Source organism: Thalassophryne amazonica, chromosome 5 (assembly GCF_902500255.1).
Source record: "Thalassophryne amazonica chromosome 5, fThaAma1.1, whole genome shotgun sequence".
In the NCBI taxonomy this organism is placed as follows: Eukaryota; Metazoa; Chordata; class Actinopteri; order Batrachoidiformes; family Batrachoididae; genus Thalassophryne; species Thalassophryne amazonica.
This window is the reverse complement of record NC_047107.1, coordinates 113,781,993-113,809,170: the sequence shown is the minus strand read 5'-3', so window position 1 is coordinate 113,809,170 and position 27,178 is coordinate 113,781,993. Positions and strand designations below refer to the sequence as shown.

The window sequence follows — 27,178 nt, the reverse complement described above, 5'->3', positions numbered from 1 at the left end:
ATTTTAACTTTGTACAAATGACAATTGACATTAATGGAGTTATTCTATCTGTATTAATGTTATTTATAAATCAAAACCATAAGTCAATATGACTTTATTTTTCAAGACCTCCGCATGACCGGACCTTTATAATTGATACAGGGCTGGCTTTACGGCTGCTCTCAGAGTGCCTCTATGCTGGGAGAGCTGTAATAAACAAGAGCTTCCAGCAGGGGCTGAATATTGAAAGAAAAAAGTATGGTCTCATTGTTTGGGTCTCAGGGTGCCTCTGTCTGTGCTCGGAGTGCTGTAGAGCTTCCAGCAGGGGCAGACTGTTGAAAGAAAAAAGTATGGTCTTATTGTTTGGGTCTGTTGTTATTTTTAATATTATTAGAAGCTATTAAATTTGTTTTACTAGTAGTTGTAAATGTGCCAGAAATATTAGAATTTATCTGTTATCGGTTATCTGTAACTTCCGATAAATTTTTGGGTGGTTTATTGTTTTATCTTTATCAAAGATAACTTTTCAGTCATCTGATTATCTGTTATCGAAGTTAATTTTTTGGTTATCTGTGCCCACCACTGTTTACAAGTCATAGGCGATAGCTTCTTTTGATCTTTTTTTATTCTCAAAATCAGTTGCGGAGTGGCACCCCTAATCTTATATGTGTACAAAGACAAATAAACCTATTATATTTTAAACATGGGTGAACCAGGGTTTTTCTTTAGGATACTTTATAATAAAAAAAATTTAAAAAAAAAACTAACAACTAAGTCCATAAAAACATATGCCAAAAACGTTCATAGACCTCAAAGCAATACAGGTTAGCCTGCTGTGAAAACCTATTAAAAATCCAGCATCTCATCTCATCTCCTCATGGGATTTATTTCTATAACAAATAAACAGGTAACAACTCACGTACCATGCATACACTGATAAAAGTACTCGCACTGAGCAGGAACATGGTGTTTGTCCAATCTGCTATCACAGATGAGGTTTTTTGTCTATTGTGATAGACTTCATGCAACAAATCAGCTGACTGTAGACAGAGACAGTAGGGAAGGGCCATATCATATTGTAAGACATCAAAGTTAAAGTTCTGTCCACACAGAAGTTCTCGGTACGATAAGAATTCGTCACAGGGTTCTAACTAGCGCAAACCTGCGTTACGGCCCGTTACGCTATAATTTTAGACCGTTACGCTTATTTTCAATACAGCGTCTGTAATCAACCATCTCTGCAGCGCTCAATGGCTAGTGGCTCTTTGATTCGCTGCTCTTCAGAAGCGTAAGTCTGCTTCTTAACCTCTCTGAAAGCCATTAAAATATCATGAGTCCCTTTTGTGTGGATTAAAGTCACTAACTGGGACTCTTGTCTTGTTGCAGTCGAGAAACGAGAATAGTCCTCCATTCCGTTGGCACAGCTCCAAACGCTGCGCGGCTCTGTGCTGAGACAGAGCCCGCTCAGAATTAATAACTTCAAAACGAATTGCCGCTTTAAATAATCTATCATTTCTATCATTTATTCCAGCGATTAATTGAGTAACCAGATAAAAAGTACTATTGCGTTTTTAAACAACATCAATAGTCCAGGGCTCTCCCTAAGCAATGGCACAATGTCCCTGTGCCAAAGACTTGACATTTTGCTGAAATGGTGATGGGATGTGGCTTTATCTTCTGTGCCCCCCCCCCCCCCCCCCCCAACTTGTAAAATGTAACCATTTTGAGTTTTTTTTTTTTATTTTTTTTTTTTAAGGTTGGTGGACTGGATCCCTATATGATTTTTTTTTATACGTTCCTCTGCGATTCAGCAGATACATTTCAGCAGGAGGTTGAACATGCAAGCCTCGCAGTTACTGATTTTATTTTTTTTTAAAGTTACCATGTTTGTGAAGCATTGTGTGTTGCCCAGAAAAAGTGAAACACTTAGTGCGAGTCTAAACAGCAGCTGGCTTCGACTGTGGGTACCTGGCCGTCGGGTCAATAGTCACTCACCACGTTGAGCAGACTGTGTGTTTTTTAATAATAGACAAACACATTGCTTCGCTTTAAATGCACAGTAAGTCTATTTCAGATGATCAGTGTGGAGCCTCTTTCTCTTAAAAGGCTTTATTTTAATCTGTGTCGCATTGGAAAGCGGTAGTTTTAAGGGCCAAATTATTAGCTGTTACATGGCCTGAGCGCATGCTCTAATCTTCTTCTGTTGTTTTTCTGGGGACATTACAGTGCCACAGACAGGCCTGGCATATGTACTACAATGTTTAAACGAAGCTTCGAGGCACAGAATTTGCCTCGATCATTTTTTGTAATCGAATTATTCGAGTAACCGTTTCAGCCCTACTACAATCGACTAAAACATTTTTTCCTCCCAAAACGAGACATCCTGCATTCTTTCTAAACCTGACCTGCAGCACACCTGCAAGAGCTCAGCTCATAGGTATGGAAAGACATTTATGCCAATAATAATGTCTGAAAGTAAATGCTTTTGACAAAAACTAACAGATTTTATTTCTGTTTATGTCCAGAGATCAAGGATCCACCATGTAGAGTTTATTGTGTCCAGAGTTTAAGGATCCAGTAACCAATTTCATATTTATTTACTTTAAGACTCAATAAAATGTTGTTCAATTTCAATTTAATCAGCTTATAAACCGCCAAATTACAACAAAAGCCGTCTCAAGGTGCCTCACATAAAACAGTTCAACATAAAAAACTAAAATAAATAAATAAAAATAAAAAAATTCAAATACCTAATTAAAAACAGAAGTAAAAGAATAAAACATAAAATAAAAACTACTAATAAGAATAAAAATAGGTTTTAAGTCTTGACTTAAAAAATGTCCACGGACTCCGACTGCCTCACTGAGGGCCATGTACTGGCTAACCAAGAATGAGATTGCCCACTCAACAAACTTCCCCAGCCTTCTGGACATTACCACTTTAACACTATGCTTAAATTTTATCCTAGCTAGAACCCTGCGTCATCCTGCGATATTAACACTATAGTTAAGGATGTGTTTACATATGTGCTGCGTACGGACAGGTCATATGGAACAAACTTTGGCAGAAGGCAGAGTTCAAAGTAGCCGAGGCAGAAACATGAAGCAGGCCACATAATGTGCGATGATAAAACTGATACCACCAAAGGCATCAATGTGATGGAGAATGTGCCAAAGTGCCTCCATCTTCTCCCTGCAGCGGTGCACTGGGGAGTGCAGCAGTTTGGTGGTGTGTGTGAGCCATGCAGATGTACAGTGAGGCAAAAATCAGGCCATGGCTCACAGCACTTCAAACACTGTGACGCACATGAGCTAGAGTTGGCATGATTTGAATGGTTTTTCACATTTGATTAGTTTTTTTGTCATTTAATTTTAAATGGACCACAATGGAAATAAGTGTTTCACTTTCTTGTGTCATCCATGCATTGTGAATGTATTCACAATTATATCATGCACTTACATTGAACTTACTAAATAAAATCATGCTCACACGCTTTTAATAATACAGACGATTTACCACCCCCTGCTGGCAGCTCTATTGGACAGTTCTATTTGCAATCTCATCTGGAACACTGTGGTGTGGACATGAGACATTGAAAATGTTACGACGGCTTTGTGCTAGTAATATCCATACTTACCTGCTGATTGATTGTGCTTGGATAAATTAAAGTCAAGAAACACAAATATGATTATGGCAAATGGATATTTACTGGCAGTCATGTCAAACTCATAGAACTTTGACGTATCGAATCATAGGGAGCCATGTCAACGCTGAGCACCACCGAACAGCAGCATGACAACATACATGGCTGCCATGCGACACTTCAGGAGAAGTAAAATCAGCAGAATGCAGATGTACTGCAAGGTACACATTTATTACTGAGCTTTCCCAATCTGGTTTACACCTGATTATTTAGAAATACTGACATTCTGAACACACTGCAGGTTGCAGTGCAACTGAACAGAAGTACAGCTGACTGTAAAGCTAGCCAAAATAAGGCAATAATGCCAATAATAGCACACCCCTAATAATGGTAAATAGATGGACTGCATTTATATAGCGCTTTTCCATCTGCATCAGACGCTCAAAGCGCTTTACAAATAATGCCTCACATTCACCTCGTGAGGATGCTGCCACACAAGGTGCTCACTACACACCGGAAGCAATAGGGGTTAACTCTCTGGGGTCTGAGGGCATTTTTTGGAAAGTTCACTCGCCTGGCATAAATGTTTTATTATTGCTGTTAAAAGTTCACCCTGCATCCCACAATTAAGTGGTATGTCTCTTTTTTTAGGACAACCTGTACTTTCAGAATATATATGCTATAGTGGTGTTTTATAAGTGTACTAAAGGTTTACAATCAGAAATAAGAAAGGAAAAAATAAAGCGGAAATAATTTTCACACACATTTATTCAAAACAGAGCAAACTATAATAAACAACTATTTTGACACTTTATAAAGGTCATTTGGGGTCTTGTTTAAAAAAAATGTACAAAAATAAAGGTTCTAACAATAAACACTAATGCACATGGTGAACAACATATACAAAATGGTCTATGCATTTTGTTTGTCTTTATGCCACATCTCAAAGCAATTTCTGTCTGCTATGACACAAAGGCTTACAACACAAACTTTACTTCCATGGAGTTTGACTCCCTCTTGGAATGTGTTCCTGCACTGTAAACAACCTATCTTCACAGTTTGAGGCCCTGTTAACACCCCTCCCCCCATTCATATGCGCAACGCTGCACTTTTACGCATGGAGCCAGCAGCCAGAGGGCTATTCAAACAGCATTCACATGCCACAGAGTAACACATCGCTGCTCCTAACAATCTTTGGCCTACCATGTGAGACTGCTCTGCCCTACGATTGGATACTGGAAAACCAATTCCAAATGGACACTCACATTGCACACATCATCATACAGCTTCTATGACGTGGTGGACAGCTGGCTCGAAACTCTGCAGAGTTTACTTTTCAGCAAAAAAAGTTTCCATCTCATCTCGTATGGCCTTGCCTTACAATATAAAGCGCCTTGGGGCAACTGTTTGTTGTAATTTGGCGCTATATAAAAAAAATTGATTGATTTCATTAAAAAGTTATTTATAATTTAGTAAAACTTGTACTCAGCCGTCATATACGACGGCATCGGCCCGAGAGGGTTAAAGACCTTGCCCACGGGCCCTTCATAATTTTCCAGTTAGGCTGGGATTTGAAAAGAGGATCTTCTGGTATCAAGCCCAACTCCTTAACCACTAGACTGTCACCTCCCCTAATAATGTACTGTATATTTAGGTAACATCACTTGTGAATATCCCCGTATCTATAAGGTGAGGACAAAATATACACGTGTACTTTGTCACTACAAACTGATCAGGTTTTCTCTTAATGGTGGCAAATTAATGAACAACAAAGGATTGTGGTGCATGTGTCACATAAGAATTAAGTAAGTCCAGTTCATTAGGATGAATTCATATGGCTGATTCTGGTCATTTATGGAGGTATGGGGTTACCTTAATAAAGGTTGATCTATACTGGAGACTTTTGTTTGTCATATTTTCCAGAGTATAAGTTACACCTTTTTTCCTGTAGTCACACGCCAATTGTCTAAAAACAGCCAGTTTCACTCCTACTCTGCTGTATACAAATGAATCAATAATGTGTAAAACAGCAAAGCACAACTGTCATGGTGATGGTGCAGGAGCTCAGAAAAGTCATCTGAGTTACTTAATTTCTTTTTTCTTTTAAGTTAGTTGAAGCAATCATTTTAGCTAAGGGAACACAATCTTAATTATTAGTAGCTGAAAGCAAGCTACTAGAATTAAGACAGAAAATGTCAGACATTGAGGGAGGTGACAATAACTTCTCTGTTGCAGTTACACATGACAAAACATCAACCACGATAAGTGACACTGGAAACAGCACAGTATGAGGTTAAAGTTGGTGCCACCTGAGCAGCAGAAGCTTTTTTGAGCAGAAGTGCTCATGTTGGGTCAATGGAGGCCAAAGCTCCAGTAAAATGGAAACAATAGCTTGTCAAGTGTCACAGAAATAAACAACTTTTCAAAGTTAACTTCTTTCTCCCCAAACGTGCAGGTATATATTCTCTGAAATGTATGAAGACAGAAGGAAGACTACTCAAGAGAAGTCATTTTACAACTTGTATCTTTGGCTTTTATGTAAAGAGCCAACTAATTTCCCCATCAGTCCTACAGTATGGTATTAGGGCTGAAATGATTAGTCGAGTAACTTGAATAATTCGATTACAAAAAATGATCGAGGCAAATTCTGTGCCAGAAGCTTCGTTTAACGTTGTAGTACATGTGCCAAGCCTGTGTGTGGTGCTGCAACATCTCCTGAAAAAAAAACAGAAGACTAGAGCATAACAGCTAATCAAATTAGCAATAATAGCTACAGCTTTCCAACACAACACACAGAGTAAAATTAAGCCTTTTAAGAGAAGGACGGTCCAAACTGATCATCTGAAATTGACGTGCTGCGCATTTAAAGAGAAACAGTGTGTTTGTCTATTTAAAAAAAAAAAAAAAAAAAACAACATACAGTCCGCTCGACGTGGGGAGTGACTTGCCAGCGGCTGACTGCTGTCTCTCTGCTCGGTGCGAGTTACAACTCCATCCCGGCTACACTGACAAATGGCAGAAGTCCAGTCTTTCTTTGTTTCACTTTTTTTGGGCAGCACACAACACTTCACAAACACGGTAACTTAAAGAAAATAAAATAAAAAAAAAATTGACTGCAAGGCTTGCATCTTCAACCTCCAGCTGAAACGCAACTGCAGAATCGCAGAAAAAGAGGGATAAAAAAAAAAACAAACGCAGGGACCCAGTATATATATATATATATATATATATATATATATATATATATATATATATATATATATATATATATATATATATATATATATATATATATAGGGCAGCACAGTGGCTTAGTGGTTAGCACTGTTGACTCACAGCGAGAAGGTCGTGGGTTCAATTCCCGTGGCCTTTCTGTGTGGAGTTTGCATGTTCTCCCCGTGTGTGCGTGGGTTTCCTCCGGGTGCTCCGGTTTCCTCCCACATCCAAAGACATGCGGGTTAGGTGGATTGGAGTCTTTAAATTGTCCGTAGGTGTGTGTGTGGGTGTGTCTGTGCTTGTTTGTCTGTTTGTGGCCCTGCGACAGACTGGCATCCTGTCCTGGGTGTACCCCGCCTCGCGCTCTATGACTGCTGGGATAGGCTCCAGCCCCCCGTGACCCTCAATTGGACTAAGCGGTAGAAGATGAATATATATATATATATATATATATATATATATATATATATATATATAGCAATAGCCAATCACAGATTAGCCTTTCTGTCCATCATTTACCTGTATTTTGGCATGCTTCACGCCAGAAAGTTATACTGGATCCAAAGGGATCCAAAAAGGCTAGGAAAGTTATATTGGATCGGTTCCCACTGACCAATAGCGTTAGAGCTTACTGCCAACAGCTAGTCAATCAGAGCGCAGCATACAATTATCCATGAGATGACATCACTAATGACGTAGTGGAGGTCAGGAACTTGCTGACAGATGCTGGTTGAAAAAAACAACAGCAGAAAATCGTCTGCCAGCGAGGTTTGCTGAGTTCACAGAGGAGGAACTGGTGGAAATATTGAACTCCAAGGATGCCAAAAACACTAAGAAGGTAGACAAGCACACTACTGATGTTTTAGAAGCATTCATATGCTGTTCACAACAAAATAAATTGATCTAATTTACTTGACTCTTTGTTGTTTGCTTAATTTGGGCTACGCCTCGTCCAATATAACTTTTCTTCATCCAATATTTCTCTATGTTGGACTCCTTACTATCCATTATTTGTGTGTATATATATATATAAAAACTTAAAAATGGTTCAATTTTACAAGTTGGAGAAAACAAAACAAAAAACAAAGCCAAATCCCTTCGCCATTTCAGCAAAAAAGCCAACACTTTGACGTAGCTATATTGCGCCATTGTGAGAGCCCTGGACTATTGACGTTTAAATACGCAAAAGTACTTTTTGTCTGATTACTCACCAGAATTGATCGATAGAATACTCGATTACTAAAATAATCGATAGCTGCAGCCCTATATGGTATGAACACTTACCCTTCATGTGAACACAGTCCATTCTTATAACAGACACTGTAGAAGCAGAGGATAAGAGGAAGAGAAAATGGAAAAGAAAAATAACAGAGGTTGCACGATACAAGCCATATAATCAATGTCTGGGAGCACTTTCAATTCATGGCGATGATACGCGATGTCTTCACCTTGAGAAAACAAGCTGAGGTAATGTGTGTGATGCTAAAAAGGGGGGGGGGTGTTACATGCAATATGGGTAAAGTGGAAGGAATTACAGTGGATAAATATATCCATTATGGCTCATAAAAAACGTGACCTAATGCAGCAGCAAGACTACCACTTCAAACTAAAGAAGCCATTAGTGGCAGCATACGAGCACAAACCAAACCAGTTAAGGGGTCAGTGGAACATTTGGAGGGAAATTCACCACACAACACTGACTACAAACAAATGGAGTGTGGTTATATGCAAGTTGATTTTTTTCCACACGTCCTCAACGTGACACTGCACATCGACATTGAGAACTCTGGTTCACCCCAAGCCAGCTGTTGAGGAGAGGGCAACCGCAGGGCAGGGGGATCACTCTTTCCTATTATGACGAGTGGAACATCTCACACACATTCATATACCCACGTAGATATACACAAAGGCTCGGCGTCAAGCCCATCCCACCTAATGGCCATAGCCTCATACTGCTAACGGGCGCTCAGGGAGGCAATGAGGTTTGCAATCTATATATCTGTGACCCCTGGTTGACTTCACTCCCATTCTCCTCCCCCATCATGACCTGGCAATGGCACTTTATTAGGGAGAGAGGGGAGAGACAAAAATAGAGTCTGGGATCCTGTTTGAAAGGAGTGCTAAGACACAAACACTGTGGCATTGAGTACATAAATTTCAATGCAAATGGAGTCAAAGCTGATATTTGGCCATTCACCTGCAAAAAAAAAAAAAAAAAAAATCCTCTCTCTCTCTCTCACTCAAACGACAGCTGGCTGCATCCTTTGGACATGTTAAAGATGCCAAAGAGGATATTTGGCTAATGTTAAACAATCTGCGCAAAGGACAGATACAAATTGCCTCAAGAAAAGCCTCAACCCCCCCCCCACACACACACAAAATAAATCTCCCCAGTGTTGCTTTGTGTTTGACACCTCTAGCTCATGCATTACATTAGAATTTCTTCTCTCTTTTTTTTTTTCTTTTAATAAATGGAGGATCTGCTCTGTGTCAGCCTGATCCTGTCAGATCTCAGAAGCTAAGCAGTGCGGGACCTGGTTAGTACTTGGATGGGAGACCTCTTTGGAACACCAGCGGCTGTGTGTTTCTCCAGGTAACACTGGAGTTGCGTCAGGAAGGGCATCCGGCATAAAACCTGTGCCAAATATCAATGCGGATCTGGTTGTATCCCCGAACACAAAAACTGGAGCGGCTGAATGGACAACCAATAAATGGAGGTTGTAACTGGAAATAAAGTTGATGAGAGGGTGAGTCAGACAGGCAGAGCTTGATCATTGGTTGTCCCAAGAGGCAGCCCAGCTGCTGCCAAGCAGGTCGATGTGTTAGATAGACCCAATGTGATTACAGTCTGCTCTCAAGGCTAATCTCACTCCATGTGTGTCCTTAGAGGGAGCTCCTTTTCCTACACAAACATGCACTCACACACAAGGGCCTGATGAAGCTTGAGACAACACAGTGGTTAATTGTTGCTATAGTCCTCCAGGATGATGCGACCAATTACTACACAGTGACCCAAGAATGTCTGAACCATCTGACTCACTCTTTAAAGATCTATTTTAAAATTTGTACATGTTGCTATGTGGCTCATCCTACTACTACTATGCACGAGACTATGGACGGAGACGAAAACGGTGAGCGGCAGGGAGCACAAAATAACCCACAGAGAAAATGTCAGAAACTGTCAAAAGTGTGGGACCATTATAAATTAAACCGAAAGCAAAAACACAGTACAATGAGTGTACTGCAAAACGGAATTAGCTTTCCATAACAGCACTTCTTCCATGCTACAGCGCCTGAGCTGAAAATATCCACCATATGCATCGAGCCTGCCAAGCAGACCAAACAGGTAAAATGTCACGTTCACAAAAGTATTTCAATCAATCAATTCAATCAATTTTTTTATATAGCGCCAAATCACAACAAACAGTTGCCCCAAGGCGCTTTATATTGTAAGGCAAGGCCATACAATAATTATGTAAAACCACAACGGTCAAAACGACCCCCTGTGAGCAAGCACTTGGCTACAGTGGGAAGGAAAAACTCCCTTTTAACAGGAAGAACCCTCCAGCAGAACCAGGCTCAGGGAGGGGCAGTCTTCTGCTGGGACTGGTTGGGGCTGAGGGAGAGAACCAGGAAAAAGACATGCTGTGGAGGGGAGCAGAGATCGATCACTAATGATTAAATGCAGAGTGGTGCATACAGAGCAAAAAGAGAAAGAATCTAGAATTTAATTCAGATCTGTGATTGCAAGTGGGATGGGTATCGTTGAGAATCTATTAATTATTTGTTATTTAGTTCACATTGTGCCCAAGCTAGCTGGTGGTTGGAGATAGCTCTGACTGCTTGCCATGACGAAAACACATTAGTTATTGTCTCGCAAACGCTCCGCTGAGGAAATGAGATTAGTCCGGCAATTTACCCAGACTGACAACAAATGAGTAAAGTAAGTCCTTTTATGCAGTTTTTGTGGTTTCTTGAGGCATTCTGTGAAAGCAGAAATGTGCGCCGACTAGGGTTGGGCAATAATTTTTTTATACCGGTAATAATAACTCTACCGGGAAGAAATTTCGTCTCACCAGTAAGAACATAAAACTTTAAAAAAAAAAAAAAAAAAAAAAAAAAAAAAGAGGCAGGGTTGAGACGCTTTGTGCAACCGCACGGCGCACCTTACTGATGTCAGAGCCACACGTGTAGCAGAGAGGCGTCGCAGAGCTGGGCAGAAAAGACGACAAAAGAGACAAAAACAAGCATGGCTGAAGGCGGACGAGACGCAGAGACAGCAGACGATGAGATTGTTGCTAAACGGGGAGGTACCTCCGTCATTTGGAACTATTTTGGTTTCAACAAAGCAGACGTGGAGCAAGAGACAGTGATATGTAAAGTTTGTAAAGCTACGGCGAACGCAAAAGGAGGAAACATGACAAATTTGTTTTTCCATCTCAAACACAATCACAAAATTGAGTACGAAGAGTGCATCAAGAAGCGAGAGACAGAACCAGCTAAGTCAAAACTTTCTCAGTCGAAAATACAAAATGCATTTGCTCACAGCATTCCTTATGACAAGAAAAGTAAACGATGGCAAGAACTGACTGATGCTGTGACTTATTTGGCCAAAGACACGGTGCCTACGAGGTCTGTCAATAAAGTAATGGTCCTTTTTATTTTTTTCAAAAACTATATGGATTTCATTCATATGTTTTTACGTCAGACATGCTTGAACCCTCGTGCGCATGCGTGAGTTTTTCCACGCCTGTCGGTGACGTCATTCGCCTGTGAGCACTCCTTGTGGGAGGAGTCGTCCAGCCCCTCGTCGGAATTCCTTTGTCTGAGAAGTTGCTGAGAGACTGGCGCTTTGTTTGATCAAAATTTTTTCTAAACCTGTGAGACACATCGAAGTGGACACGGTTCGAAAAATTAAGCTGGTTTTCAGTGAAAATTTTAACGGCTGATGAGAGATTTTGAGGTGATTCTGTCGCTTTAAGGACTTCCCACAGTGTGAGACGTCGCGCAGCGCTCTCAGGCGCCGTCGTCAGCCTGTTCAAGCTGAAAACCTCCACATTTCAGGCTCTATTGATCCAGGACATCGTGAGAGAACAGAGAAGTTTCAGAAGAAGTCGGTTTCAGCATTTTATCCGGATATTCCACTGTTAAAGGAGATTTTTTTAATGAAAGACGCGGTGCGGCGGCGGTGCGGCGGCGGTGCGGCGGCACAGGAAAAACACCTCCATTGGAAGCCTTAAGGACAAGTTGGAACATGTCCTGCTGTTAAACAATTTCTCATATACTCACTCCACTGAAAGCCATCAAAAGCCGCCTGGATTTTACAAATGGTTATCAACACGGAGGTGTTTTTCCTGTGCCGCCGCACCGCGTCGGCTGCGTCCCGACGTGCGGACCCGTCCGCACGTCTTTCATTAAAAAAACTCCTTTAACAGTGGAATATCCGGATAAAATGCTGAAACCGACTTCTTCTAAAACTTCTCTGTTCTCTCACGACGTCCTGGATCAATAGAGCCTGAAATGTGGAGGTTTTCAGCTTGAACAGGCTGACAACGGCGGCTGAGAGCGCTGAGCGACGTCTCGCACCGTGAAAAGTCCTTAAAGCGACAATCACCTCAAAATCTCTCATCAGCCGTTAAAATTTTCACTGAAAACCAGCTTAATTTTTCGAACCGTGTCCACTTCGATGTGTCTCACAGGTTTAGAAAAAATTTTGATCAAACAACGCGCCAGTCTCTCAGCAACTTCTCAGACAAAGGAATTCCGACGAGGGGCTGGACGACTCCTCCCACAAGGAGTGCTCACAGGCGAATGACGTCACCGACAGGCGTGGAAAAACTCACGCATGCGCACGAGGGTTCAAGCATGTCTGACGTAAAAACATATGAATGAAATCCATATAGTTTTTGAAAAAAATAAAAAGGACCATTACTTTATTGACAGCCCTTGTATTTACTCTGTTGAAAAGGAAGGATTTAATCACCTCCACAAATTTGAGCCCAGATACATAATGCCTTCACGAAAATATTTCTCAAAAACCGCCATTCCTACATTATATCAAGAATGTTGTGAAAAACTAAAAGCAATAATGACTACAGTGGAGTTTTTTGCCTTGACAGATTTGTGGAGTAGGCGAGCGACTGAACCATACATCACTACATAACCAGTGACTGGACTTTAAAATCCTCCTGTCTCCAAACAAGTTTTTTTCCTGAAGATCACACAGGTGAAAACATCACATACGAGTTAAAGGAGTTTCTTAATGAATGGGAGCTGGATGAGAAGAAACAAGTGTGCGTAACCACGGACAGCGGATCTAATGTTGTGAAAGCTGCAGCCCTGAACGAGTGGATGAGACTGACTTGTTTTGGATACTCGCTGCACAGTGCCATCGGTAAGTGTGCTTTTATCCCACTCAACTGCACCTTTTACTGCTTTTATCTTTGTTATATGTCATTTGTTTTTCTCCAAACAATTACAAAACAAATTAATTACTTTTTTTACATTTAAAATTAAGTAAAATATAATACAATGTATATATATTACTCACAAAAGTTGGGGATATTATGCTTTCATTCTAAATTCCTTTTTTGAACTTTGAATGCACATTAAGTCGATCTGTAAAGATTTTAGTGCATTTTAAAATTTATCTGAAATTTAGAATGAAAGCAGTGTGTGTAGTATACTTTGTGTGTAGTGTATTTTTAATATGTTGGTTTTCTTAACCAAACATCTTTAAACCAAGCCATAACTTCTTGAAATTCATGCTAAGTCCATGTTTAGAAGGTTCAGCATGATTTACATATTGCTTGTTTTGCACCTTTCTAACAGTTTGAAACTGTTAAATTTAAGTTTACAGAAAGTTTAGTATTTTACATGTTGCTCATTTTGCTCTGCTTACTTTGCACTGGTCATGTTTTGCATAAATAAATGCATTTTACATTTAGATACGAGTGTATTTATTTACATGGTTCAACTTTTTAATTTTTTTTATTACCAGGCTCTTTTAAATATAATTATCGGTATTTTTATCATTATCGTGATACATTGTAAAATTTATCGTGATAAAGGCTAAGGTCAATATCGCCCAACCCTAGCGCCGACCTCATAACGCGCTCTTCTGCCATACCAAACATAGCCCCTCTTCTTCTGCAGCATTTAATGGCAGCCGACATCCTTATTGTTGCATTGCTGCCCTTTCTGCACCAGTCCATTATAGCAGTACTAAATCCTTTCAAGTCCAGTGTCTTTTACGTATTTAAAAAGCCAACATTTAACCCTCCCACTTTAACCGTTATTTAACCAGGTTAGTCCCACTGAGATCAAGATCTCTTTTACAAGTGAGACCTGAACAATGATAAGTTTCCAATTCACCTAACCTGCTAATCCTATGTCTAAAATACTACCAACAGAAACTTCTCTCAGGCCTATTATGGCAGTATGTTTTAAGTTTTTTGGTCATCTTTTTTTTGTCATCTTTAAAATTAATCCAGAATATGCCAATGCCACTTAAATGGAGTCCTTTTCTTTCTTTAAAGAAGCAGCTACCAGTAAGGTTATGGCACCAAAGTCTTACAATAAAAATGTTTATTGGAAGAAGTTGAATTGATTGTTCATTAAATTGATTCATCATTTTCTCTGTCAAGCATAACTATTAAATTAAGCTTAAGTAAATTAATGAAATAATTTTTTTGTTTGTTTTTTTTTATCCGAACACTTGATTAATCACCAGAATAATCAACAGAATACTTGATTACTAAAATACTAAAATAATCGATAGCTGCAGCCCTAAAATATATCCTGTGTTTGTAAGACTGGACAGGGACCTAGCCTAGGTATTTAACACACACAACTGGCGTTTATTTGCTTATTAGGTGTTATGTGTTGTGTGTTGGGGGGGGCGTGGCTGGATGTTTTGGTGTTCTTTTCTTTTCTTTGCTCTCCAGGTGGCATGAGGGCTGATTTGTCTGTGAAGAAGGTGCTGGCTGAAGAGTCTTCACCCTCATTAACATCATGGAAAGCACCTGTGAGTGGTGCTCATGTGCAACCTGGACGACTTGCAGCTGAAGCAGATAATTGGATGGCGTTCTGCATTTAAGTCATGTGTGATTCAAGCAGAACTGCCGGGAACTCGACCTTGTGACGTTCGTTTGTGAGACGCTGAGGACCGCGCCTGGGTCTTGACACATGGAGCCCGTGAAGCAGGGAGGGGTGAGGACACATGCTGTCAGCACACACGAAAGGTAATTAAGTGTTTAAGTAATTGTTGATAGTAACTTGGTGTTTTGTTACACAGTATACTGGAATTGTGAAGAGAATTGTGCAGTTTGCTTCTCACTGCTGTGGCGTGAAGGATAAGTGATCCTCCACTTGTTGTGAGAAGCTGCTCATTTGCATAAAGTAAAAAAAAAAAAGGACACTGACCTGAGTGTGTTGCTGATAGCGTGTGTTTATTGGAAGATATAGTTGTATCTGTTGAATTACCTTTCTCTTTGCTTCACAGAGAATCAGTTTGTCGTGTCCACCTGGGGGGTGTTTGGCGGTGGTAGGAAGTCCAGGAGCGCCGGCTTTAATCCTTGCGGGCGCTGGAGAGCGAGCCACGAATCACTCCACCAGAGGGATGTTGTTTTTATGTTTTTACACTTTTAAGCACAGGTGAATAATAAATAGTTTCTGTTTGGAACCGCTTTCTGGTTATTTTTAGCGCTGGGTCCTGTCTGACGCAGGTCCGCTCCTCAACCCGCGTCGACACATAACAGTTATGTGCTTGTTTGTAAAGCTCGTCTTGAGGAAAATGATTGAAGAACAAGAATATCAAAAATTAACCAACTCACAGGAGGTTACCGGTTCAAGACCACCCCTGCCCATTCTCCATGTCACATGTAGTTGCGTCAGGAAGAGCATTAGGTGTAATACATGTACCAAAGCAACATGCAGATCTACTACAGATTCTGCCATGGCAACACAGAGTGAAAAAAGGAGGACAAGCCAAAAGGACTTACTGTACATACTAAAGCCCTGATCCCACCAAATAATGAAGGATGAATAATGAGCCACGCAGCATGTTTTTTGCAACGAGAGGGTTTATTCAACTATTGTGGGAGAATGGTGGCTCTGAGAGGCAGTATCTTCGGTTAACGTGGCTCATCTCTGAGCGTGGCGCCAATTTCAAGATGTTCAAAATTTAGCAACAACAGCGTGGGGCAGTTTGTGTACGAGTTACTACGACGACTAACAAGGATGACATATACATGTTTGTGGTGCGGATGAAGCTGCTAAAAACCCGTTATCCCAGGGCCTGGTAGCTACGCACGACCTGAGAGGCTATTTTTGGGGCGGCTGCCCTCTTGCGCACACAATTCCACCTGCTCTGTGCAGCAGATGATGTATATAAAATAATTATTTTGTAGCAGATTAATCATTTTCTGTCAGTTTGGATGTTGAAAACACCTCTAATCTCTTCTGGAATCACAGATAACCTTTTCATCTGGAGCCTTTTTGTCCCTCTCTCACCTGCTCCATGAAACAGAGAACATATTTGGGAACAGCTAAAGGTAACTTTTTTATTGTAATAGCTTGGTAAAACAGCTGGATGTTCATGAGCTTCTCAAAAATTAGGTTTATGATAGATGTAACATCTTGTTAATGATCAGATGAGCTGCGCTGTGCACGCTGACGCAATGATTAGTGCTCAAGAGGGCATTTACACAAGATGCCAGATTGAAGAAAAGAAAAAAAAAAAAAAAAAAAAAAGTGATTTTGCAGTCAATACGCCCGAACACAAAGTTAAAAGGTGGATCACAGTGTCAAATGTGTGTTTAAAGCCACGGATGGAAAGGAAGCCAGCGAGGCGCACAGAGGCGGTTGTCCAAAACAGAAAGGCAGCGCGCGCAAAAGAGTGATTTTCCAGTCAATAACGGACAAAGTTAATAGTAGTGTCAAAATGCCTGTTAAGCCGCGGAAGAAATAAATCCAACGAGAGGAAGCGCTGAGGAGACTGTCCAGGAACTCGTCATTCAGTTCTAGCCAGTCTGGTGCATTTAATGACTCTGGAACACAGGTGAAGAGCATCCTGATGCACGGATGTGCACACCCACTGGTTTGTACTGGAGCGTCTAATTTTGGACTGCATTTAAAAAAATGTGACATCTTGAAAGGATGTTCTGAATTGAAAACCCACTTTAAAAGGGACCAAGTGTGGGAGGGCTGGAGATTTGGACCAAACCCATGCCAAACGTGCACCAGCGTCACATTATCATGGTGCTACATGGATCATATGCGGCGACACGAGCCATTTGAGGTCGGTCGTGGCTCACCAGAGGCTGATACCTGGCACATGTGAGGTACAGAGACGCACAAAGAGGCTTCTTCGTAATGGATACATGATAGATGAAAACGTGGATCATTCTTCAAGTAATTGCTGACATACGTGTGGCTCATTATTCATGGTTTATTATTCGGTGAGACAGAGCCTTAATCATCTTACCGGACCAAAAAAAAAACACCATCTCATGACAAAATGTCAGTTTCTTTAATACATCTTGTACATAGACACGAGTGATCACATAACCTCTGACATCCTCTGTCAGTTTGAGATAATGCTTATCTCAGATTCAGTAAGTGTTGAAAATTTTCTTTGTACCATAAGTGTAAAACCATCCATTTCGATCATACTATGCCACTTGCGTTGAATCATATCTTTTTTTTTTTTTCCTTTCTTTTTTTAAATGACCATCGCAATACCAAGAACATCAATGTGATTCCATTGGGGGGGGGGGATCTAATACCTAGGACTACAAACCATGGTTCAGAATAATTCCCTTATTCAATGACAGACCTTACACTACTAGGGTTGTGCATCTTTCCCTTATAACAATACACAAGATTTGCGTGCTACAATACTATTCAGGATTCATAACCATTATGCAGGGTTCTCCCCAGACATTTTTTGTATAGCGGCGCTGTTGGGAACTATCACCGTGCAAAGCTTTCACTCGGGGTCCTATCCAACCTTGTGTCCTGAAGCCAAAAAACAAAAATGAAAATCTTTCTGGTCTGAATGGTTGATTAGTTAAATTAATCTAAAATGTCAGATTCCAGACTTCTTTATATAAATATAAATATATATATAGCTGTGGGCATTCACGTCAGAGTGTGAAAATCTCACATTGTCCTTGAGATTCAGATTTTGACACCCTTCTATACTGTCGAAAAAAAAAAAAAAAAAAAAAAAAAGGAAAAAACAAAAGGTCCAACTTTCCTACCCGAGTCAGCAGGTGCATTTCTGGAAAACATCTTATTACTCTACGTTTTCCTCTGCATTTATCAGCGTTTCTCAACGTGTGATGCACATTTTAGGAAAAGCAGAAACATCTGATGGCTGACAGACAGTGAAGAAACGAACACTGCTTTGACCGATAACAAAGCTTGTGAGTTTTCATTCGAAAGTAAAGGTTCGGATTTACAGAGGATGTACAGAGACACAGGAGGTGACACACTTCACCCCAAAACTCTTCATATTTTCAGAGTGTCAGATTTTGGATTCTAATGTGTGGTGACTCTGCCGTTTGTGTCGCGACACTATTTTAGTCCCACCGTGAGTGTGCAGGGGCTGTGCCCCCATGATGCTGTTTTGTACAGGCTGGACACACAGATGGGGATTTTTTTTTGTTTTTTTTTTTTTTACATTGGGGAAAAGTCAGAATATGTTATTTTTTCGGAGATAATGGATTTTCTATCTAACCGTGAGAGAGCTTTGTGAGGAGCTCCACAAAACTGGCTGGCAATCGTGCGCGATCCGTGCATGGCGACTCCTTTTGGTGGAGCGGACTTTGGAAATCACAAGTGGATGACTGTTCAGGTTTTTTTCTTCCTCTTCTCAGTGGAGCTGGTAGGCTTTATTTTTTATTTTACTTTGAGTGTCTGTCTTGAGAGTTTTGTAACAGAGCAGCATGCACCACACTTGCACAATGTGCATGCGTATTAAGTTTTTGCACAGTGGAAAGCGGCTCCTTTTTTCGTAACTGCATCAAAATGAACAGTTATTTTTTAAAAATGAGTCATCATAACACCACATCAAACTTTGTAAACTTTGTAATTAATCCGTGGTTCAGATTTTAATGTGAGCAGCATTCAAGTGCACGTTGAGACATTTTCCTCTGAGAAAACAAGAAAATGAGATGACACTACATTATAGCAGCGCTAGATGGCAGTATGATGGTGTGGCGCTGATGTTCCATTGTGTGAGGAGAACCCTGTTATGAAAAGCACACACTCTCCAGAAATTTGGAGCAAGATGGTGCTCGGGTACTTGGCTGTCCATAAATTGAAAATAAAGAAATAAATAAATGAAGAAACAACACATAAATAAACAAACTTCCATATAAGGATCAATCTTGATCACTTAAGGCCATTGGGTATTGTGAAGGCTATGCGTCCGTCCGTGCTCAGCGTAAGTCCAGTCCTATTAATGCCAGTCTTAACATTCATAGGGAACATTCTTGGGACACAGACCTTGGACAAGTTCAAAGATGGCTTGACCTATTTTAAGAGGTTAAAATAGTCAAATTCTGTTCCTATTTTTATGGTACGATCTCGCAGACGTTCGCATGGTGATATCACTTCCTGGTGTCGCGAGCTCCTAACTCCGCATCGTATTAACACCTTTCTCATATATTATGTAAAAGCTAGCTAGAAATAAAACACTTATAAAACTGAAAACACCATTTTTTGGAATCTAATAATACCTCTGGAGTGATTTACAAGACATTTTCGCAGACGTCAGTGTGCACGCCAACTCAAAGCTAATTTCCGGTCTTGTCAAAAGCTCATGTACACATACACGCACGCTAGGGCTGCAGCTATCGATTAATCAAGTAATCAGATAAAAAGTACTTTTGCATTTTTAAACATCAACAGTCCAGGGCTCTCAAGCAACAGCACAGTGTCTCTGCGCCAAAATCTTAGTAATGGCCCAGTCACACGGCACTTAACGAAGGGCAACGAATCCCTGACGAAACAAGAAATCTGGACTTTTGTTGACTTTCGTTAGCATCATTTAACCTTCGCGCAGCTTTGTTCCTGCAGCTGGAGCTACATCAGGATTTTTAAACTGTTGAAAAATTTGAACAAAGGGCAACGAAAACCTCAATTCGTCTGTGTTTCGGTTTGCTGTCGTTCTTGACATTTTTTAATCGTTTGTTTAGTATTTGTAACATTGTTTAATTTGACTTTGTTGGAGCAGCTGAATGTTTTCACACAGTGCAGAAGCCAGTTTGTGAGCGCTGAGGCTGCTGCTTCATGTACCGTTGGAAAAAACAGGGCAAACTCAGCCTGCTTGCCTGGATTTTTTTTTTTTATCTGGGTGGTGGGGGGTTAGCTTCAATGGGCTCAGGCACCTTACATAGGCCAGAACTAATCTTTTGTGTGGATATAATTAATTATTTTGCCACAAGCAATTGCTGAATTTGAAACAACAAAAAAGTTGTGTAATTTCCGACGGTACGTGAATGCAGCATCAGCGGCAGCAGCAGCTGCTGCGTGCCCTTATTATTTTGTATTAAATATAACAATATGAGTGTAGGAATGATAATCCAGTCCCTCTGTACATGTGAAACAGTGTGAGTCAGCAAAACACAGAAGAAAGAGTGGATTTTTGCTGAGAGGATCTTTCAGAAACTGTTTGAAAGCGTGGCCGGGGACAGAGCTGTGACTCGCCCAGCGACTCACACTGGGCAGAGAGAGAGACAGCAGCCGGCCGCCCAGTCAATAGTCACTCCCCACGTCAAGCGGGCCATGTATTCTTTTTTAAATAGACAAACACTGCATTGCTTTAAATGCGCAGTCTATTTCAGATGATCAGCGTAGACCCTCTTTCTCTTAAAAGGCTTAATTTTACTCTGTGTATCATGTTGGAAAGTGGTAGCTTTCAGCGCTAATTTGATTAGCATTTACACGGCTTATGGGCATGCCCTAGTCTTCTTTGTTTTTTTTCTGGGGAAGTTACAGCGAGGCACAGAATTTGCCTTGAACATTTTTTGTACTCGAATTACTGCAGTTACTCAACAAACCATTTCAGCCCTAATGCATGCCCTCCTGCAGATACCGTTAAAACGTAAATATCGTTTGATTGATAGAGGGGCCTTATTGTATATAAGGCAATAGGATCTTAATTAAACTGCAAATTATAAAGAAGACAATGGTCATACAGTTAATGGTATTTTAAATGGTAAATGGACTGCATTTATATAGCACTTTTCCATCTGCATCACATGCTCAAAGCGCTTTAAAATTATGCCTCACATTCACACAAACATACTCACACACTGATGTCAAGGTGCTGCCATGCAAGGCGCTCACTACACATCAGGAGTAATATGGGATTAAGGATCTTGACCAAGAGCCCTTAGTGATTTTCCAGTCAGGCTGGGGTTTGAACAGAGGATCCTCTGGTCTCAAGCCCAACGCTTAACCACTAGACCGTCACCTCCCATCATTTTACACCGAGTTTGGCATGTGCTTTCTAATACTTGTGTGAATTTTTCTTTAATATGCACACACTAATCAATCAATCAAACTTTTATTTCTAAAGCACTTTACAACAACCAAAGTTGATCAAAGTGCTGCACACAATTAAAACCAACCATAAGATAAAACATATACATCTAAAATACAGTTGTCAATTTCCAGGGAGTCACAGCTCTATGTGTCAAAGGAATTTGAAACAAATACATTTTCAGCCTGGCTTTGAACAGGGGCAGGGATGAGATGGAGCGTAACTCCAGAGGAAGAGAGTTCCAGAGTTTAGAACCTGCCACAACAAAGGCACGATCGCCCCACTGTCTATACCTCGACCTTGGAACCACCAGCAGGTACTGGCATTCTGCACCAGTTGCAGACGGTAAAGACAGGCTTGACTAAGTCCAGTGTATAGAGCATTATAATAATCCAAACGTGAGCTAATAAAAGCATGGATGGTTTTCTCAAAATCTCTGCGGTTTAGTAAAGGTTTGACCTTAGCTAACTGTCTGAGTTGGAAAAAGCTTGCTCTAACCACAGAGTCAATTTGTTTATTGAATTTTAAATCTGAGTCAAATATCACACCCAGATTCCTGACAGTGTGGTTGAGCTGAGAGCCAAAATAAGTGATGTTTTTAACTGAATTTACATGGCTGGAAGATCCAAAGAGGATGAATTCAGTTTCTGACTCGTTCAGACATAGAAAGTTTTGTGACAGCCAGCACTTTATGTCAATGAGACAGGAATTAATGGACTGTATGTCTGAAAAAGAAGTCACAGGCAGATTTGTAAGTCATCCGCGTACATATGAAAGGACACATCATGATGGCCAATAACAGAACCTAATGGCATAATGTACAACGAGAAAAGGGCAGGGCCAAGAATTGAACCCTGTGGCACACCAGAGGTAAGAGGAGCTGGTGAAGAGAAGAGGTCATTAATCATAACAGTAAAGGACCTATTTGAAAGACATGACCTGAACCACTTCAGCACAGGTCCCTGGAGACCCACCTACTGGGCCAGGTGGGTCAGCAGGATGGAATGGTCCACTGCAGTGATTCTCAACCGGGGTGCCGTGATCGATCGTCAGGGGTGCCGTGGGCAATTACCAAATATCACCATTATCGGGTGTATGTGCTGTAATAGTGTGGCAGATGGTGTAATGCTCTTTTATTCCAGTAGATGGCAGCAAAGCGCACAGTAGCGCTGAGCCGTGTTTGCCATTTTAATTCCGGGCAAGTTAGTGATTTGTGTGCATAGAAGTTCACTTAGTCTCGTCAAGAAACAGGTGGAAAATGCCGGAAAGCTGCGCATGTTGGCAAAGTCACAAACGGAGGAACAAGGGAGACAATATTTCCTTCCTTAAGTAAGTGGTTTTGGTTCTTCTTGTCACTTTGTCCGTGATATTTGGATGATAAACAGCTTTATGTCTCCTACCGTACCTGTGTCACCCGATGACACGGATCATTAATTTTACTTATGTCTAGTTGATATTTTCCACTGCTAGACCAATGTCTAGTTAAAATTCTTGTCGTTAGTGACTAAAAATTGTTGGAAAAGACTGGGGAGTTTTTTTTGGGGGGTTTTTTGCACCTTAAAATAATGAGATTAAAGACCCGCGCTGTGCTGCCACCACACACAGATGTGCACACACACACCGCTGACTTCATGGGTGGACAAAGAAGGCCACCTCATTATCTATACCATAGGATTGGTGTAATTTACACAAATTTTGGCTCTTGCTTGCCTCTACTGGTGGTTGGCTCTCACTGCGGTATTGTATCACTTCCTGTTCCGGAGCACAGCGGTGTTTTGCTGTATCTGTTAGCTGTTTAATCTGCACAGTTAGATTGATCTAGTTACCTAGATAACGATTTGCTTCACAGTGTAATCTTCACGTGCCATAACTAAAGCACTCCCTCTGCTGAATCACCTCTAAATTATTTACACATTATTCACTTTGTGTGTTTTTAGGAATCCGCTAGCTTAGCGCAGCTACTAGCTCTTAGCCGGTTTAGCATGGCGGCTTCTCCTGTCTCTCCCGCACTTTTCTGCTCTGGGTGTGAAATGTTTAGTTATTCCTCGACCTCCTTTAGCAGTAATGGTACTTGTAATAAGTGTAGCTTATTCGTAGCTTTGGAGGCCAGGCTGGGCGAATTGGAGACTTGGCTCCGCACCGTGGAAAATTCTACAGCTAGCCAGGACCCTGTAGTCGGTGCGGACCAAGGTAGCTTAGCCGCCGTTAGTTTCCCTCTGGCAGATCCCGAGCAGCCGGGAAAGCAGGCCGACTGGGTGACTGTGAGGAGGAAGCGTAGCCCTAAACAGAAGCCCCGTGTACACCGCCAACCCGTTCACATTTCTAACCGTTTTTCCCCACTCGACGACACACCCGCCGAGGATCAAACTCTGGTTATTGGCGACTCTGTTTTGAGAAATGTGAAGTTAGCGACACCAGCAACCATAGTCAATTGTCTTCCGGGGGCCAGAGCAGGCGACATTGAAGGAAATTTGAAACTGCTGGCTAAGGCTAAGCGTAAATTTGGTAAGATTGTAATTCACGACGGCAGTAATGACACCCGGTTACGCCAATCGGAGGTCACTAAAATTAACATTGAATCGGTGTGTAACTTTGCAAAAACAATGTCGGACTCTGTAGTTTTCTCTGGGCCCCTCCCCAATCGGACCGGAAGTGACATGTTTAGCCGCATGTTCTCCTTGAATTGCTGGCTGTCTGAGTGGTGTCCAAAAAATGAGGTGATAGATACATAGATAATTGGCAAAGCTTCTGGGGAAAACCTGGTCTTGTTAGGAGAGACGGCATCCATCCCACTTTGGATGGAGCAGCTCTCATTTCTAGAAATCTGGCCAATTTTCTTAAATCCTCCAAACCGTGACTATCCAGGGTTGGGACCAGAAAGCAGAGTTGTAGTCTTACACACCTCTCTGCAGCTTCTCTCCCCCTGCCATCCCCTCATTACCCCATCCCCGTAGAGACGGTGCCTGCTCCCAGACCACCAATAACCAGCAAAAATCTATTTAAGCATAAAAATTCAAAAAGAAAAAATAATATAGCACCTTCAACTGCACCACAGACTAAAACAGTTAAATGTGGTCTATTAAACATTAGGTCTCTCTCTTCTAAGTCCCTGTTAGTAAATGATATAATAATTGATCAACATATTGATTTATTCTGCCTTACAGAAACCTGGTTACAGCAGGATGAATATGTTAGTTTAAATGAGTCAACACCACCGAGTCACACTAACTGCCAGAACGCTAGTAACACGGGCCGAGGCGGAGAATTAGCAGCAATCTTCCATTCCAGCTTATTAATTAATCAAAAACCCAGACAGAGCTTTAATTCATTTGAAAGCTTGACTCTTAGTCTTGTCCATCCAAATTGGAAGTCCCAAAAACCAGTTTTATTTGTTGTCATCTATCGTCCTCCTGGTCGTTACTGTGAGTTTCTCTGAATTTTCAGACCTTTTGTCTGACTTAGTGCTTAGCTCAGATAAGATAATTATAGTGCACGATTTTAACATCCACACAGATGCTGAGAATGACAGCCTCAACACTGCATTTAATCTATTATTAGACTCAATTGGCTTTGCTCAAAATGTAAATGAGTCCACCCACCACTTTAATCATATCTTAGATCTTGTTCTGACTTATGGTATGGAAATTGAAGACTTAACAGTATTCCCTGAAAACTCCCTTCTGCCTGATCATTTCTTAATAACATTTACTCTGATGGACTACCCAGCAGTGGGGAATAAGTTTCATTACACTAGAAGTCTTTCAGAAAGCGCTGTAACTAGGTTTAAGGATATGATTCCTTCTTTATGTTCTCTAATGCCATATACCAACACAGTGCAGAGTAGCTACCTAAACTCTGTAAGTGAGATAGAGTATCTCATCAATAGTTTTACATCCTCATTGAAGACAACTTTGGATGCTGTAGCTCCTCTGAAAAAGAGAGCTTTAAATCAGAAGTGTCTGACTCCGTGGTATAACTCACAAACTCGCAGCTTAAAGCAGATAACCCGTAAGTTGGAGAGGAAATGGCGTCTCACTAATTTAGAAGATCTTCACTTAGCCTGGAAAAAGAGTCTGTTGCTCTATAAAAAAGCCCTCCGTAAAGCTAGGACATCTTACTACTCATCACTAATTGAAGAAAATAAGAACAACCCCAGGTTTCTTTTCAGCACTGTAGCCAGGCTGACAAAGAGTCAGAGCTCTATTGAGCCGAGTATTCCTTTAACTTTAACTAGTAATGACTTCATGACTTTCTTTGCTAATAAAATTTTAACTATTAGAGAAAAAATTACTCATAACCATCCCAAAGACGTATCATTATCTTTGGCTACTTTCAGTGATGCCGGTATTTGGTTAGACTCTTTCTCTCAGATTGTTCTGAGTTATTTTCATTAGTTACTTCATCCAAACCATCAACATGTCTATTAGACCCCATTCCTACCAGGCTGCTCAAGGAAGCCCTACCATTATTTAATGCTTCGATCTTAAATATGATCAATCTATCTTTATTAGTTGGCTATGTACCACAGGCTTTTAAGGTGGCAGTAATTAAACCATTACTTAAAAAGCCATCACTTGACCCAGCTATCTTAGCTAATTATAGGCCAATCTCCAACCTTCCTTTTCTCTCAAAAATTATTGAAAGGGTAGTTGTAAAACAGCTAACTGATCATCTGCAGAGGAATGGTCTATTTGAAGAGTTTCAGTCAGGTTTTAGAATTCATCATAGTACAGAAACAGCATTAGTGAAGGTTACAAATGATCTTCTTATGGCCTCAGACAGTGGACTCACCTCTGTGCTTGTTCTGTTAGACCTCAGTGCTGCTTTTGATACTGTTGACCATAAAATTTTATTACAGAGATTAGAGCATGCCATAGGTATTAAAGGCACTGCGCTGCGGTGGTTTGAATCATATTTATCTAATAGATTACAATTTGTTCATGCAAATGGGGAATCTTCTTCACAGACTAAGGTTAATTATGGAGTTCCACAAGGTTCTGTGCTAGGACAAATTTTATTCACTTTATACATACTTCCCTTAGGCAGTATTATTAGATGGCATTGCTTAAATGTTCATTGTTACGCAGATGATACCCAGCTTTATCTATCCATGAAGCCAGAGGACACACACACCAATTAGCTAAACTGCAGGATTGTCTTACAGACATAAAGACATGGATGACCTCTAATTTCCTGCTTTTAAACTCAGATAAAACTGAAGTTATTGTACTTGGCCCCACAAATCTTAGAAACATGGTGTCTAACCAGATCCTTACTCTGGATGGCATTACCCTGACCTCTAGTAATACTGTGAGAAATCTTGGAGTCATTTTTGATCAGGATATGTCATTCAAAGCGCATATTAAACAAATATGTAGGAGTGCTTTTTTGCATTTATGCAATATCTCTAAAATTAGAAAGGTCTTGTCTCAGAGTGATGCTGAAAAACTAATTCATGCATTTATTTCCTCTAGGCTGGACTATTGTAATTCATTATTATCAGGTTGTCCTAAAAGTTCCCCGAAAAGCCATCAGTTAATTCAAAATGCTGCAGTTAGAGTACTAACGGGGACTAGAAGGAGAGAGCATATCTCACCCATATTGGCCTCTCTTCATTGGCTTCCTGTTAATTCTAGAATAGAATTTAAAATTCTTCTTCTTACTTATAAGGTTTTGAATAATCAGGTCCCATCTTATCTTAGGGACCTCGTAGTACCATATCACCCCAATAGAGCGCTTCGCTCTCAGACTGCAGGCTTACTTGTAGTTCCTAGGGTTTGTAAGAG

The 27,178-nt window shown here is 40.7% G+C and overlaps 1 protein-coding gene across 1 annotated transcript in view; it reads right to left on the bottom strand.

The window, feature by feature from the left end:
* kat6a (K(lysine) acetyltransferase 6A) overlaps positions 1 to 27,178 on the bottom strand; it is a 130,060-nt gene that overhangs the window by 87,241 nt on the left and 15,641 nt on the right. The window lies entirely within an intron of this gene.